General features: G+C 43.5%; 1 protein-coding gene across 1 annotated transcript in view; it reads right to left on the bottom strand.

The window, feature by feature from the left end:
- fam131ab (family with sequence similarity 131 member Ab) overlaps window positions 1-17,373 on the bottom strand; it is a 53,640-nt gene extending 36,267 nt beyond the window's left edge. The window contains exon 1 of the mRNA XM_056610465.1: window positions 12,601-17,373. The gene's annotated coding sequence lies outside the window, so the exon portion shown is untranslated. The remainder of the gene's footprint in view (window positions 1-12,600) is intronic.
- Between the last annotated feature and the right edge of the window lie 796 nt (window positions 17,374-18,169).

Here is an 18,169-nt window from a genome sequence, read left to right as displayed (position 1 = left end):
TGAGGAGCTTAAGGTGCTTTACGCACAGTACTGGCCCGAGGACTCAGGTGCGCTGTATGGAGAGACTGAGGTTGAGTCACTGTGTCAGCGCTTCAACATTGCCAACTCGTGCGCAGTCATACCGGCCTACAGACAGTGTTGTGCCTGAACGCTTTCATTGAACGATAGTTCATGAACTCGTTCATTCTGGGGTCTGTGAACGGCACGCTCACTCGGTTTAACTTCGATCAATAGGGGGGTTATTTGTTTATCAACACGACGGATGCGCGCGCAGAACGCTGTGTTGTTTGACCAGTTGCCATGGTTATATCCGTGTGTTTAATTTGCAGTTGCGGTGTTGTCAGCTTACTGTTACATTATTGGACATACGCTATAGACCAGGGGTCTCAAACTCGCGGCCTAGGGGCCAATTGAGGCCCGCGGGATGATATTTTGTAGCCCCCTACTTGACATCAAAGTTTAGTGTTAGTGCGGCCCGCGCGTTGTTGTCAAACGCACATTTATGCGGAGGGCTTGCCACGCTTTTTTATCACTTGTGATAGGGTGACCAGATGTCCCGGTTTTGCGGGGACAGTCCCAAAGGACGCTAAAATGTCCCGGTTTCCACCAACCACTATGAAATTCCCCCTGTTGTCAGCGATTACATAGCCAACTTGATCTAATTATAGCCCGATCATTAACTTAGATTGGGTCAGTTGTGCTCCTTTTTTCTGTGGAATAATTGATGCGGCCCAGCCTGACCCACACTCTACCTCCGGCGGCCCCAGGTAAGTTGAGTTTGAGGCCCCTGCTATAGACCCTATTGTATCTGTCGTATAAAGTCTGGGACGAATTTCAAATTATACACTTTACGTTGAAAGTATATACCGTCGCGATTCCCATTGAAACTAATGGCGCAGTGATTATTCTTTAAAACGAGAGCTGTTAAATTGTGAAAAATGTATTAAACTGTAATCAGACAACGCAGTTACATGCTTGCTATAGACCCTAGAATATCTGTGGCATAAATGCTGAGACGAATTTCGAATTATAAATATGTACAAACCATAACGTTAGCTCTCTGGCTCATAGCTCAGCAGACTAGAATACCTCCTAGAATCATAGCTTGTTGGCCGGAAACAGAAAGGGGGGCTGTTGACGTTTAGTTGTAGTCTTTTCGCTCGGTTCTTCATCTCAACAGTAGGGCTAGAACCAAGCGAAAAGACTACAACAAAATGTTACATATTTTAAGAACATAAGCTGCCCACACATAGACCCTAGAAAGCCAAACATATAAGCTGTAAATATTATACATAGCCACAAGGGGAGCAGGACCTTACTGAAGGCTGCAATAACAGCTCCATCCACAGAGGGCAGCACCACAGACAGGTGAGGAGGCCGAGGGTAATACGTCACACCGGCTCCTCCCACTACTTCCGGGCCTTGCGGATCCATACCATAACAGACGGTTGGAGCCAGAGCAAGCCAGAATCTCTTGGCAGCCCATAGGATAGGGTTAATATAGCTTTGGTCAGCTGGGAGACGCTCTGCACGTGCAAAGACACGCTTCAACCTCCTTTTGCTTCATAGTCAGTTTACCATACCGAATTACTTTACCAATTAAAGTAACTGTTAAAAGCTATCCTTTGGATTTGATCACTTTCCTTGAAGAACTCTGCAATACAAACGTGAACAACCCCCCCCCCCCCACCGCTTTCCGTTTCCGGCCAACGAGCAGAGTCTTACAACAGAAATCAATGGGATTTACAAAATGCGCTAAATGTTCAATTCGCTACGATACTTGATTCGACCACTCTATTTCATCCTAGACCAGGGATGGGCAACTTTCATGATAAAGAGGGCCACATTTTTCATCATAACCATCGGAGGGCCACATGACTGCACGCTTCAACTAAACGTGAGCTGAGAGAAGCTACACAATTTTGAATTTGGTAGATATGATTTCCTGTATTCTGGTGCATTTTGGGGATGGCCACTACCTAAAAAATCATCCAGAATCATAACCTATGTACGGTATGTTAATTGAACCAACATACATTCATTTCATGTTTTCCATGCTCAAACAGCCACATGAATGGTCAGTATTTTTATCAGTGCAAAGGGCTCACATACATCATCATTCAATGAAGTCAAAAAACTGAAAAACAGTGGCCCAACATTAAGTGCAACAACTCAATGAACTCAAACCCAACAAGCAGTTGTAGTAGTTGTAGTGGCGACTTAAGTGGATATCTTTAATGACTGATATCGCTTCTAAGCAAACTAGACGCATGGGTTTGCCTTCGAATTCTATGAATTCTTCTCATCTTTCTTGACCGAGTTTTCTGTAACTCGATCAATTATTATTATTTTTTTATTTTTTGCCCATCCCTGTCCTAGACGAATCACAAAGGAGGCTCAATATTCAAAATACCGGAAAAAAATAATAGCTCACAGTTTATTGAAAAAAAGAACTATGAACTAGTTCAATTTTTGGCAAGAAAATGTTTAATTATTTACGTTTAACTGAACGAGTTAATTTTATAATTTGTGAACTGAACTTTGAAATACTTCACGTAGAAAGTGAACTTTCCCAAAACTGCCTACAGAAAGTAGTTTTGACAACTAAATATTGTGTTGTGGTTACGGGGACGCTGGCGACACTGACGCCGCTCCGTCTGCCTTGTTTTTATTTAAGTTGTTCATGTTTTCGCAATTTAATCTATTTTATTTTTATGACAAAGTTTGTCATACGTTTTAACTTCGATTTGGCCTTCTTTTGTCGCAATTTTTCTTGCACTTTACCCCATCCTGAGCTTGATTTTGGATATCTAACGCCTCGGTCGATCTGAAGCTGGTTGCCAGTGCTCCACCGCTCCAACTGCTCCAACCGCTCCAACTGCTCCACCGCTGCTGTTTTTGGGCTACTCGATGTCTCTCTCCCTCTCCTTCATCCTGTCGGCGTCCATCCAACATCTGTCGGCGTCCGGCGTCCATCCAACATGGGATATATCTACACCGCGGAGCAGCTCCAACAGCTTGCCTCCTATGCCATCAGTTCTATCGATGAAGATGTACTCCAGCTTTGCCAGGTTACGGGGATCCGTCGGAGGAAGCGCTACATACACAGAGGGTCTCGTCGCTCCTTCAAGATCTACAATCGAGCAACGGAGGATGCCATACCGACTATCCAGTCTCGGCGCGGCTCTCCTGGACGATCCTCTCCTGTAGGCAACTCTGCACCCCGCAAGGAAGTCCTCCATCAACACTTAACAGGCCGGAATGATCTCTCCCTGGCTAGTTGTTCGTGGGATCCGAGGTTCTCCTGCCATGTAGGCCTATCCTTCACCCCGCACATACCCCAAACACCTGTCAGCTCTGCTCGTCCGAGATTGCGGATCCGTAGCGGTGGGGTGAATCCCCTGAACATCCGCCCTCTGGAATACTGCCGTCACCCTCAGACTGTGATTCACTCCACAGCAAAAGCCGCCCTGGTCAACAGCAGGTCTGTGTCGAACAAAACTTTCGTTTTAAATGACTTTTTCTCTCGTCACAATCTGGACTTCCTATTTTTAACCGAGACTTGGATATGCGCTGGAGTTGGTCAGTCTTCTGTTTTCAGCGAACTTTGCCCCACCAACTGCTCGTTCATTAGCACGCCAAGGTGCGTTGGAAGAGGAGGCGGAGTAGCTCTCGTTTTCAAGAATGATTTTAAAGTACGGTCACTCTCTGTAGGCAGTTTTTCCACTTTCGAACTGCAATGCATTATTGTAGAATCTGCCACGTCCCCACTGGTTCGTGTTCTGATCTATAGACCCCCTAAGCCTGACAAAGACTTTATAACAGAATTCTCTGACTTTTTGTCCCATTTTGTGTCATTGTACGATCGTCTGCTCATACTTGGTGACTTTAATATCCATGTCTGCTGTCCAGACAGACCCATGGTCAATGAATTCTGTGGTTTAATAGATGCCTTTGGTCTCACTCAACATATAAACAAAGCTACACATTTACTGGGACATACACTTGACCTTATTTTATCATATGGTTTTTCTGTTGATAATATTGTAATTGAGGATGCCACTTTCTCTGATCACAGACCTATTATGTTTGATGTTACCCTCTCCAATCATCTGCCAGCTACTAGAGCTCAAGGCCATTACTCTCGCCATATAAACTCTCTTACTGCAGCCCAGTTTTCTGATAGCTTTCTCAGTCAAACTGTTGCTTCTACCATTGCAACAGCAGCATCATCCTCTTCCAGCCCAGATGATTTAGTCAGCCTTTTCCACTCTTCCTGCTCCTCCATACTTGACTCTGTAGCTCCTCTCACATACATCCGCCCCAAACTAAAATCTCGATATAGGTTGGATGAGGCCACCCGCTCTCTCAGGCAGGCCTGTCGTAAAGCTGAAAGAAAATGGAAAAAGGATCACCTTACTGTCTCCTTTGAAATTTTTAAAACTGCCTTAGCTGCTTTCCAGGCTGCAGCAAAAAAAGCCAGGGCAAAGCACCTCTCTGATTTGATCAGTAAACACTCAAACAGACCAAACATTTTATTTAGCACTATTAACTCTGTTATCAACCCTGTTAACTCCCCAGCTGCTGATGTGTCTACTGCTACCTGTGAGGAATTCCTTAAGTTTTTCATTATCAAAATAGAGAACATCAGATCATTGTTTACCCCCTCCTCATCACCCACTCCACCTGATTACTTTGGTACACCAGTTATTTTTAACCAATTTCAGCCCATTTCTCTCTCTGAACTGCAGGAATTAGTATTGCACATGAAACCCACTGCATTCCCCCATGATGCCATTCCCTCCTCTATCATTAAGGATGTTTTTGATGCAGTTGGCCCTTCAATTCAAATAATTCTAAACTCATGCCTTACATTTGGCACTGTCCCCTCATGTTTTAAACATGCGGTTGTCCAACCCCTGTTAAAGAAACACAACCTTGATGCTAAATGCCTGAAAAATTACCGTCCCATCTCTAAGCTTCCGTTTATCTCCAAAGTCCTAGAAAAAGCTGTTCTCTCTCAGTTGACTCCCTTTCTGACCACCCACAACATACTTGAACCTCTTCAATCAGGTTTTAGATCCCTTCACAGCACCGAAACAGCCCTGCTCAAAGTAACCAATGATCTCCTCCTCACTCTCGACTCTGGTGATAATGCCATCTTAATACTACTTGACCTCAGTGCTGCTTTTGATACTGTCGATCACAACATCCTCCTCACTCGCCTGGACCAGCAGGTGGGCATTAGGGAGACTGCACTACTCTGGTTCAGCTCTTACCTTAAACATAGGACTTTCTCTGTCTCTATTGGTCAGTTCTCATCGTCATCCGCCCCTGTCTCATATGGGGTCCCCCAGGGGTCCATACTGGGTCCCATGCTTTTCAGCCTGTATATGCTCCCACTGGGTGACATTATTAGAAAGCATAAGATCTCTTTTCACCTCTATGCCGATGATTCGCAGCTGTACTTGCCCTTAAAATCTAGGGACTCCATCCAATCTCTCCTGGTCTGTCTTGAAGACATCAGAAACTGGATGGCTAACAACTTCCTCCAGCTAAATGGTGACAAGACTGAAGTCATCATTTTTGGTCCCTCCAAGGCAAGACACACTGCACTGTCAAACTTAGGTCACCTCACGCCTCTTGTCAAACCCCATGCCAGAAACCTTGGTGTCATCCTCGACTCTGAACTTTGTCTTGACAAACAGATCAGCACAGTCAAAAATAGTTTTTACCAGCTCAGAGTGATCTCCCGCCTCAAATCCTTCCTATCCCACAACGACCTTGAGATAGTTATCCATGCCTTTATTACTTCACGGCTGGATTATTGCAATTCCCTCTACCTTGGCCTCCCCCAATCCTCACTCAGACGTCTGCAGCTGGTCCAAAATGCAGCTGCGCGTCTTTTAACTGGCACCAGGAGGCACGAGCACATCACACCCATTCTGGCCTCCTTGCACTGGCTCCCAGTTATTTTTAGGATCCAATTTAAAAAAATGTATTTGTTTATAAGGCACTCAATGGGCTGGCCCCGGCCTATATCACTGAGCTTGTTCAGCCCCACTCTGCCCAAAGGTCCCTCAGATCCTCTAACAAAGGGCTTCTGTTTGTGCCACACTCACGGCTCAAGCAGAGAGGTGATAGAGCCTTTGCCATTGCTGCTCCACGTCTGTGGAACCAGCTCCCCCTGGACATTAGATCCGCCCCCTCCATTTCTGCCTTCAAATCTAGGCTAAAAACCCACCTCTACTCCATGGCCTTCCTTGCCCCTTGACCTTTTAGCCTACCTCCTGTTCATGTCTGTGTGGTATGCCCTGGAAATGAATGTTCCCCCTTTGTATTACTATGACCTCTATATATTGTTGTGTTGTTGTATTTTATTCACTTTTTTATCTTTATTTATTATTATAATTATAATTATTATTATTGTTATTTTTAATTATCATTATTATTTTTATCTTATTGTACAGCACTTTGGTCAGTGTATGCTGTGTGTATATGTGCTCTATAAATAAAACTTACTTACTTACTTACTTACTAAATATGGTGAGCGTACTGTCTATTAATAGGACGCCGTGCCAATCTTTGAATAATAATAATAGAAGATATGTGTGATTTATTTAAAGTGCGTATTGGAAGTTAGATACTGCAGTGAAGAATCATATAGGAAAAAAATTCGAATACACGATTATTTAGTTTTTATTAATAAATCGACACTACAAGTGGCATCTTGAGCCGTTTTTGTGATACAATTTTACTTCCGCATCTCAAACGCTCGTTTTCGAGCGTGACGTAGGAATTGGTAGACGGACGTTCTAATCATCATAGACTGCATAGGCAACATAACAACAATGGATAACAGTTTCGGACCACTTCCGTACAATTTTGAGCCAGCTAGCCGTGAGGGAGAACAGCAACCACCTAAAAGGGGGAGACACCATGGCAATAGGAGGGAGATAGAGTTGTGGTGAACCAGGAGCGGCTGAACATCAACACGGCCAAGGAGGAAGAGCTCATGACCCTGCCCGGTGTCAACCGCCCCGTGGCGCGGAGCATCGTGGAGTACCGGGACTGCATCGGGGGCTTCAAGAAGGTGGAGGACCTAGCGCTGGTGAGTGGGATAGGCGCCACCAAACTGGAGATTATTAAAGTGGAGATCTGCGTGTCGAGTAGGACCAGTTCGTCGCAGCACTCCCCGTCCTCCCTGCGGAGAGACCCGGAGCATATGTCCTCCTGCAGCGGCATGAACATCAACACCGCCACCCCGCCGCAGCTCATGAGCATCCGCGGCATCACGGAGAAAATCGCCCGGAACATTGTCGCCTATCGGACCCAACACGGTCCGTTCAAGAGCATCGAGGACCTGGTTCGGGTCGATCACATAAACTGCTCCCTACTGGACAAGATCCGTTTCCAGGTGTTTGTGGAGCGCTCAAGAACTCCGTCCACCAATACCAACGGCGGGCTGACCTACACGGGTCGGTCCCATCCGAGCCCAACCTCGTTCAGCCTCCGGAGAGACGACCTCGACCTCCCGCCGGGAGGACCCACGCAGATGGTGTCCCTGCGGCCCCGCGGGACGGCTGGGCCGCGGTGCGCCTGGCCACCTGGGACCTTCAGCGCTGCTCCAGTGAAAAGGCCAACAACCCTGGCGTCAAAGAGGTCGTGTGTATGCCCCTACTGGAGAACGAGTGATGCAACTAACGTGAGGGTTTGCAGGCTCGAAAGCCTGCTCCATCCTTTCTCCGATCGGGGAAACTGTGAAATCGGAGATGGTCGGACAGGAGGTCGGAGTTGGAACAACCCCCACAGATACAAAACCTCATCTCGTCGATTAGAAAAACCCAAAAACCACAGGGGGGGGGAATACAAGACCCCTCACCGCGGTAACTACTCACAACTACGCATAGAGCTGAGGCAGCAACAGCGACCGCGTCTACCAATTCCTACGTAATATGACGCGTTTGACGTATCACATAAAAAAACAACGGTTTTTGAAGCCTTGCTCAAAATAGTCACTTTAAAACTGGATTTTTTGCCGATATACTTTTTTAAACTGATAAAATCCTGCATTTTAATTTTAAAGAGCAATTTTCAGAGAATGTTATGTATAAATATTTTTAAAAACATTAACTTCCAATACGCACTTTAAAGCTTTTTTTTTTTTTACACATTAGACCTGAGAAATTAATTGCTGACTGTAAGTCCCACCTGTGGTGACGTGTGCATTTGCCTGTGCTGTGTTGAGTATAACCTAAAATATTTGTAAATTATCCTCATAACATTTATACAATGGATAATATTTGAAATTGAGGCATGTAAGTCCCACGGCTTGGCAAGTGGGCATTTTCATGTTGTTTTCAGCATGTTTTCTGTATAGGCTACGTTCCGGGACCTGTGCCCTTCTCGTCATCCCTGAGCTGTAGGGATGGGGATCGAAACCCGGTTCTATCAAGGACCCGGTTCCACTTTTTTCAAAACCCGAAAATCATTAGCGTTTGGGCTTATCGATACCACTATCGAGTCCCATCGTTCATTTATTATTATTTTTGCCCCGTAGGTCCTGTAACGTAATGTTGTGCCCTCGAGTTGCGTCACGGCATTTAAATCAAATCAATCCAATCACTGCAGCGTGTCCACCAATGTTTTTGAATGGAATTGTAAGCAAACAGGTATTACAAGTAAAACAAGTGAAGTCTGGCACCTTGCTCGCGAGGATGGCTGAGCAGGCGAAAATGGCGAAAATCATTTATTGTAAAGGGGGGAACACAACCTCAATGGCCAAGCACATTAGCATTGTGCATAAAATAAAGGCCAAATGCCGACCTTCGACTGTCTCCGAGTTGAAAAGAATCCTCCTTCTCCTGTCGCACCACAGACGGGCCTGTCTTAATCATCCACTCAAAGTACGAGCGGTTATCGCACACACAGACATTGTCGCTAGTCCCGTCAGTTGAAAATAGTAATCCAATTGTGAAATCGGTGTTGTAATCATAAGAATACAAGCTAGTTATCTTAAAGATCCCATGCCATGCTATTTATGGATGCTTTAATATAGGTATTAGTGGGCTACAAACACAGTATTCAAAGACGTCCCCGAAATTCAGCCGTGGTGCAGAGTTACAGCCACTCCAAACCAGTCGCACATTGAGCTTCCCCCAAACTCGCTGTTTCGGTGGGCGTGTCAAGGCAGGTCAAGGAGGGGGGTGTGGCCCTGAGCAGCTTGTAGCCACAGTACAATGCGCTCTGGTTACGGTGGGCGTGTCAAGGCAGGTCAAGGAGGGGGGTGGGGGTGTGGCCCTGAGCAGCTTGTAGCCACAGTACCATGCGCTCGCCGCTCTGTTGACGGTGGATGTATCGCAATGGCTCGTAGAAACCCATATTATACATAGATATCTATATAATATAATATAATATATGATGTATATTATCACCTGGCCCTGCATGCGCTCTGTTTACGGTGGATGTATCGCAATGGCTCTTATAAACCCATATTATACATAGATATCTATATCATATAATCTATAATATATATTATCACCTGGCCCTGAGCAGCTTGTAGCCATGGTACCATGCGCTCTGTTTACGGTGGTTGTATCGCAATGGCTCTTAGAAACCCATTTTATACATAGATATCTATATCATAATATATATTATCCCGGCCAAAAGCTGTGTGAGCCTCCAGACGATCAAACGACCGCGTCTTCTTCAGATTGATGTGGAAGTGGAAGAACCAGAGACGTCGGAGAACCCGACAAAGTCCTTTGCGATTCATTATATCGTCTGGAGGTGCACACAGGTTTTGGCCGTGATAATATGTATTATTTGATATACCGTATTTTCCGGACTATACGTCGCTCCCGAGTATTAGTCGCATCAGTCAAAAAATGCTCCATGACGAGGGAAAAAACATATATACGTCGCATCGGTGTATAAGTCGCATTTATTTTTAAACATTTAAACAAGAACGTTTAGTCTGGAGAGACTGAATAAAATTGCAATAGCAATATAGGTGTGTCGGTCCCACTCGTAGTTCTGAGAGTATACCGAATTCAGTGACACCGGGATTCCACCGGACGCGTATGCGCCAGGGTCCTAAACCTGAGCGCACGATCGGGGGGTGGAAGTCCAGCGGAGGGCTCCAGTTTTCGCCGGCCAAGTTATGCGCTGTGATATGTGTGACAGCTATGTTGCACAACATTGCAGCTAAGGCTGGGGTAGCTTTGGTTGAACCGGAGGACATTGAGGACGATGACGACGAGAATATAATTTATTCGGTGGTGCAGTAGGCTTGCAGCGTTCAGTTGTAGGCCTAATGAATGACGGTGCCATCTTGCGGCCGAAGATTATGTACGCACAATTTTGGCATATAAGTCGCTTCGAAATATAAGTCGCAGGGCAAGCCAAACTACAAAAAAACCGCGACTTATAGTCCGGAAAATACGGTAGATATCTATGTATTATATGATATTATTTAGATGTAGAGCCCCAGGACTGTAACGCAAGTGTTGTACACTTCCTTGTTATTTGGATAACCGTTCTGCTGTTGGTGTGATGGCGCATAACACGTCGGACTCTCGTCTCTGGTATTTCTACAACGAGGCTCGTAGTGGGGGATATCTCAGCCATGGTTGAGAATGAATTGGGGGAAAGGAACTTTGGCTTTGACTCCCTGAAGTACATGAACCACGACATGGAGGAGAAAGGGATTGTTGGCCGCGAATGTATCCCGCTTGAGCCCTGCTTCCCGCCGCCTCGGCAGCGGTCAGCGCTAATCACCGCCTCCTGAAGCCGAGGCGGTGGTCCATCGGCAGCAAGGCTCCGGCGGGAGACGACCGCGGTCAACAATCCCTTTCTCCTCCATGTTGTGGTTCATGCCTACTTCAGGGAGTCAAAGCCAATGTTCCTTTCCCCCAATTCATTCTCAACCATGGCTGAGATAACCCCCACTACGAGTCTCGTTGTAGAAATACCAGAGACGAGAGTCCGACGTGTTATGCGCCATCACACCAACAGCAGAACGGTTATCCAAATAACAAGGAAGTGTACAACACTTGCGTTACAGTCCTGGAGCTCTATATCTAAATAATATCATATAATACATAGATATCTATATCAAATAATACATATTATCACGGCCAAAAGCTGTGTGCACGTCCAGACGATATAATGAATCACAAAGGACTTCGTCGGGTTCTCCGACGTCTCTGGTTCTTCCACTTCCACATCAATCTGTAGTAGACAGAACCGCGCGCTGCCTGCTGCCTGCTGCCGGTGCAAGGCACCACCGCCCGGCTGCCCGCTGCCGGGCGGTGGTGCCTCGCGGCAACCGGCAGCAGGCAGCATGTCGCAGTTCATGTACTTCGATGTCGTTCTGCCATTGCATTCAAAATTCTGTAACTAGCCTGTTACTACGAACTAAGCAACTACCATACACGTATTAGCATTTAGCACTAGCTCAATCACGACTCCTTCAGAATTCTTGTGGGTGGTTACGAACCAACCAAGTGGGCAGGGCCATGAATAATAGTTTGACAACGCTACGTCACAGTGTCACCTTATCCAGATTGGCTCATTTCTTCTGCCTTTTTCCTTTCATTGCCTATTGCATTCAGCAGACAAACTGCATAGATTTCAAACTTACCACAGCTCACAAACTTATTCAGACCATGTTATTTAACAAACAACAGGAAAAATGTGATTTTAATGGCATGGGCTCTTTAAAAAGTAAATAAAGTTTCAGATGCGCTGCGTGATGATGTGTTGAGGTTGGCTCAGTGAAACGACTGTTAGGTTCATGATGCGTTCAAATGTATCATAAAGAAACGGTAAATTTAGTTTTGGTGAGAAACATGAGTAATACTGTAATACTTGTGTTTCTGTATTTCTAATACAGTTGTATAGTGCTCTAATCATTTTAGTATATTACATTTTATAGTACATTTTAGATTTTTTCATTTATTTTTTGCCAAGATGGCAGCAGCTGCTCTGGGTGGTTTGGCAGGCTCCACTCAGGTGCAAATATCTTCTAACATCTCTGTTTTTAATCTTTTCTACCTACTTTTTAAGATTATCTGGCCTTCAAACTATATTCTGCATGGTATTTTGAAACTGTTCAGAAAGAACAAAGGCCAGCATGAACAAAGCAATGCCGGGCTGTACCTCCTCACCTGTGGCTTCCTACTACTGTTGCCGGTTTTGGTCACCTGCGATGCACCAGAGACTCTGGCCGCAAAGGACAACCATCCCCACAGGCCTACAACCGCTGATCTACTGGGCATTTTATCAGCAAAATCACAGTTGAAATTCTTTGGTTTTGGATATGTCGCAGCCTACACGAGGCTTCTCAAGGACGGCCGGGCCCAGCTGCTCACGCCAGTACTCACAACTACAATTAGACGGAAGGACAGCCAGTCTTCTGTCAAAATATTACTTATATTACTTCCGCGGCACCAGCGGAGATGTTCATCTAAATCCTGGACCCCTATTTCACTCAGCAGCTATTTCAACCGAGCAAAATATCATCTAGATGCAGTCGGAATCGTCTGAAGTCACTCATCCATTCCAACCGGTTATTATCACAACCCCGCTGCAACTCACCCAGACTCCGCAGATTCTGATGCCGGATAGCGTCTGTCCTAGCGGGGCCACGGAGGTCGTGGGCCTTGGGAATCGGCTGGCCGGAGGGGATTCTTATCGCTGCGGTTCCACTGGGGAGGCATGGATGGGTGGACGAGCTAGTCCACTTATCGATGTTCGAGATATCGCGCTAGGAGAGCCTGTCGGGCTAGTGCGGCGGTTACAGCCATACCCTTCGGGCTCGGATGGAAGCGCGGAGTTGTATAATCCCGCACTTTTTGCTGCTTCATCAGCGGCAATGGTACTTGGCCAGCCCGGGACCACCAGCGGCACTAACATTCGGGTGAGTTCGGCGCCTGGTGTTGATTCGTGTGGTGCTCCAGCAATAGACTGTCATTCTCTCGGTGAACTGTTTGTGACAGCTGATGAATGTCAACAAAGACGGACGCCCGAAAGGGCCAAAAAACACTTCACTAATCGCGCAGTCCAGAAACAACGGCAGTTAAGACTTTTTCAAACTGCGAATCATGCCCAAATCATCTGGATTTCTGAATGTAAACCTAAAGGTATATTGGGAGGACATATCAATATCAGAAGCATACTGCCTAAAATAGACCAGATCCGGAATGTACTTCATGACTCGAATTTGGACTTTTTGTGCCTTTCTGAGAGCTGGTTAAATCCTAATGTTCCTACTGACCTAATTGACATATCAGGATACACATGCCATAGGAGAGATAGGGCCAAGGGAAGGGGAGGGGGTGTTTTAATTTATATTAGGGAACATTTTAAATGTGTAGAGCTTAAACTGGACCTGAATTTAGAGTGCCTGGGATTGAATGTAATGCTATCCCCTAAAATGAAATTTAATATCGTTGTACTTTATAATCCGCCATCACATGATGCAAATGTCTACAATGAACTGAAGAATCTTCTCTCTGTTGTCGATAACTGTCATGAATGTATGTTGTTTGGGGATTTTAACATCAACTGGCTGGATAAAAGGGGTAAATCAAAAATAAAATCAACAATGGAGAAATTTAAATACAAACAGCTGATCAGTAGAGCTACTCGAATCACTAGGAAAAGTGAAACCCTTATTGATATGATTTTTACAAACAGGCCAGAGAGGGTTACAAAAACATATAATCTAATAACTGGCCTTTCAGATCATAATATGACAAGATGGTACGAAAGCTAACAAAAAAACGCCTAGTACACCACAACAAAACAGAAAATCTATTTCTAACAACTGCAATTCCCAAGTCAAAAGTTGGTGACTTTGAACATGACTTGAGTGAAATTAATTGGGAAAAGGTAATTAAAGAGCAAGATCTAAACCACAGTGCCAACAACTTTGTTTCAACCCTTTGTGATCTAATTGATAAATACACACAAACCTGGAAAAGCAGACCCAAGAAATTATCTCTTCCATGGGTCAACAGTGATATCCTTCAGATCATTAAAAAGCGAGATCTTGCTCTTAAAAGGTCTTTAATAACAAAACACAACACTGACCACCTTGTCTTTACAGGCCTGAGGAACAAAGTAGTGTCTGAATTACGAAAGGCCAAGACCAATTACTTCTCCAAACTCATTGAAGAGGTCAATGGTAATAGTTCAAAACTGTGGCAACATATAAACAAACTAACCAACTCCAGCAAGCATAAACACCCCAAAATAACCAGTCTGAAAGTAGGTGATACTCTTATCCATAGTAATGAGTCCATTGCAAATGTTTTTAATAGCTTTTTTATTGAGTCTGTACAAGAGCTGGCGAGTAATTTTAAAGCTACGGAATCATCTACCAAAGAATTTGACAATGCTCAGTCTGACTCCTTTTATATTAAATTGGTATCTAATGATAAAGTTGAAAAGGTGATCACAAACATGAGTAACTCCAAGTCAAAAGATATTCATAATCTTCATGCTGCATTAATCAAGAAACATCAGAGCTACTTGTTAGAGCCAATCACTTACTTAGTTAACCTGTCTATACAAACCAAAATATTCCCAGAAAGCTGGAAAACTGCAATAATTACCCCTGTTTATAAATCAGGAGACAAGGACATAGCGAGTAATTATAGGCCTATTGCTATCCTCCCTGTTGTCTCAAAGGTTCTGGAGAAAATCATAGCTGAGCAACTAATGGAACATCTAGAGTCTAACCAGCTGCTTCATCCACAGCAGTTTGGGTTTAGACAGAAATACTCAACTGAAACAGCTAATTGTTATTTGCTTGAAAACATAAAAGCTTCCATGGATAAAGGAAATGTTGTTGGGGCAGTGTTCCTAGACCTAAAAAAGGCCTTTGACATGGTAAACCACAGTACTCTAATGAACAAGTTAAAATCGTTCAAAATGTCATCAGAAGCTCTGCAGTGGTTTGCATCTTACCTGGAGGGGAGAGAGCAATGTGTCAGGGTCAATGGAGTCAGGTCCCATCTGCGTGCCAACAGCATGGGTGTACCGCAAGGGTCTGTACTTGGTCCACTGTTGTTTTCTATGTATATCAATGACCAGTGTTGGGTATCGTTACTTTTGAAAGTAATCAGTTAGGTTACTTTGTTACTATCAATTAAAAGTAATCCGTCACGTTACTACGTTACCTATAAATAAAAGAAACGCGTTAGAGTACTCGTGCGTTACCAACAATTAAAATGCGTTTGGGGTGCGTGCGTGTCCGCCTAGCGCAACAACAACACACATCCTCCTTTAGATGCACCAACAGTGCTGACTGTTTATGAATCAATCATGAACCTATAGCATAATGACAGGAAAGACAGTCATCATATTGCACGTTTTATTTAACAGGCATTCATCCTTTGATCATTTGAACAGCTTCCATGAATAACATACTCCGGTAACAGGCAGTTATTTTAACAGAATGTAGCTTACCGTATTGGCTGCGCACAAAAGAACAGTGCGTCACACATAGCTTATCCACTTTACAAGTGCAGGCGCCTAACAAAGTGCTTAACAGGTAGGCACGCAACCTTTTAGAATTGGAAATTTAACTCAATTTAACCGTATGCGTTGCACAAAAGAACAGTGCATGGCACTAAAAAAACATTGAAGAACTGAAAATGTTCGTGTGACCCTATAGCCCTACATTCATAACAATCACGTAGGCTACCTTTAGCCTATTTATCACCAAAGTAATGGTTGAAACGTAGGAGAAGAAGGTGCTCAAAACGACCACTATGTTGTTCTTGTCCTTTTCGCTCTGTAACTCAAAATAATGAGCGTACCTCCAGGAATCTAAGGCTATCTTCTCGTCCATCTTGCCGCGGTAACACACGTAGCTTACACACACAGGTGCGCGCGCACACACACACAGAGAGCGAGAGAGAGAGATGCAAGGAGCAGGGCAGCAGCATCTGACTAAATGCAGAAAACCCGGGACTTTACTTTCCTTATCGAGGGAAAATCTTAAAGTAACGGAGTAACGAGTGGTTATTTTGGAAATTAACGAGTTACTGATTACTGAATTCGCAAAACTAACGCGTTAGGTTACTCGTTACTGAAAAAAACGAATAAGAGTACTCTAACGCGTTAGTTCTAACGCGTTACCCCCAACACTGTCAATGACCTACCAAACTGCTGTCCGGGGTCCAACTGTCAAATGTATGCTGATGACACTGTTATCCATGTGTCCAGTAAAACACCCAGCTTAGCAGGTGAGCACCTGACACAAGCATTACTCAGCATTTCAAAATGGCTTGAGCTGTCTCAGTTGACCATTAATGTGAAGAAAACCGTCTCTATGTGCTTCTCCATCCGTAATAGGCCTATCACTGATGTTTTCGAGGTACGGATCAAAAATGAATTAATTGAATCAGTAAATGAAGTAAAATATCTGGGCATCATCCTGGATCAGAATTTAAAATTTGTTACGCAAATTAAGTATGTTGCAAAAAAGGCAAAACTAAATCTAAACTGTTTCCGTTTCATAAGAAGGGACTTGTCATGTCAAACGGCCAAATTATTTATGCACGCTATGATATTTTCTCATTTGTCATACTGTATTACATCATGGTCACAAGCTTCTTCTACTGCACTAAAACCTATCTTTTCAATGTACAAACAGACAATAAAAGTCATGGACCGGAAACCCATGAGATGGCATCACTGCGGCATTCTAAAAAAACACAACCTTTTCACCTTTGATAACTTTATTAATTTTAGTAATCTTCAATTGTTTTTCAAGTGTTTAAATAACCATGTGTCACCACTGTTGTCTGAATTGGCCATCAGACGTCAGAGCTCTCGTCGGGCAAATACACGAGCCTCCATCAATGGTGATTGTCTTGTTCCCATGCACAGGACATCTTTCGGTCAGTCTGTCTTCTCTGCAAAGGGGGCAAAACTATGGAACCTCTTGCCCACTAGTCTAAAACTAGAGACTAACAGCAACACTTTTAACAGAGAACTTAAACAACGGCTCAAATCAAATCAACAGTGCTCACACAAATAATTTACAACTGGTTATTGTTTGATCATGCTGCCTTTGTTCTCTACGTAGCCTATATATATATTCGACTCATTATATTGCTGCTCTGTACTCTACTGTATACTGCATTTTTACTCTTTTTAATTATCTCTATCAGTATTTTATCAGTATTTGATCTTGTTTCTGTCTTGTTTAGTTTCTTTTGTTGTTTTCAAAAAGCCTCCTGTGGACAGGTGTTGTAAACTAGCATTTATGCTAATACACTGTAAACAATGCATCTGGTTCGTCCAATGACATTGTCATGTCCATGTCCAAATAAAATCTACTATACTATATATAATTAAAACCACTGATGTCAATATTTATTAAGAATTACATATTTATTATATATATAATTTATTTATTTCCTAAATATTATCCTCATCAATAAAAACTAATGCTGTCAAGCGATTAAAATAATTAATCGCGATTAATCGCATTAATGTCATAGTTAACTCACGATTAATCGCGAACAAACGCGATTAATCAGAAATGTTTTTTCTATGCTAAATATCCCTTGATTTGTTTGTCCCAGTAATTGTTCTAATTTTAATGCTCTTATCAACGTGGAGAAGTGCATCGGCTTGCCTTGTGCAAATGTTTTTTTATTGATAACAACATTGGCATATACTGATCAAAACAGGACGATACAAAAAAAAAAGCCTATAGTGCAATTAAACGAGGAACATACAAACATACTGCCTTGAACATAGCAGTCAGGCTACTGCTTCTTTGTTTTGAGCCAAAGAAAAAATATATATATGTTATTATTTATTTTTTTATAAAAAAATTTACTTAATCGCGCGATAAAAAAATTAACGTTGTTACAATTGGTTTGCGTTAACGCCGTTAATAACGCGTTTAACTGACAGCACTAATAAAAACGCGTTGTATTTCCACCAATTGATAGAAAAGCATCGATAGTGGCATCGATAAAGACTCGGATCGTATCGGATCGCAGCCGTTTTAACGAGTCTATTGATTTTCTATTCACTCTTATGTCTGACTTGTTTATTGTTTATGGAAATAGAAATTGTGAAATGAAAGCTAAATTTTGAATAGTTTATTTAGCATATTATTAATACTATTTATGGCTGC

The sequence above is a fragment of the Gadus chalcogrammus genome, chromosome 16, assembly GCF_026213295.1.
Source record: "Gadus chalcogrammus isolate NIFS_2021 chromosome 16, NIFS_Gcha_1.0, whole genome shotgun sequence".
NCBI classification, from domain to species: domain Eukaryota; kingdom Metazoa; phylum Chordata; class Actinopteri; order Gadiformes; family Gadidae; genus Gadus; species Gadus chalcogrammus.
The sequence above is the reverse complement of the archived record's forward strand: the minus strand, read 5'-3'. Positions and strand labels throughout refer to the sequence as shown.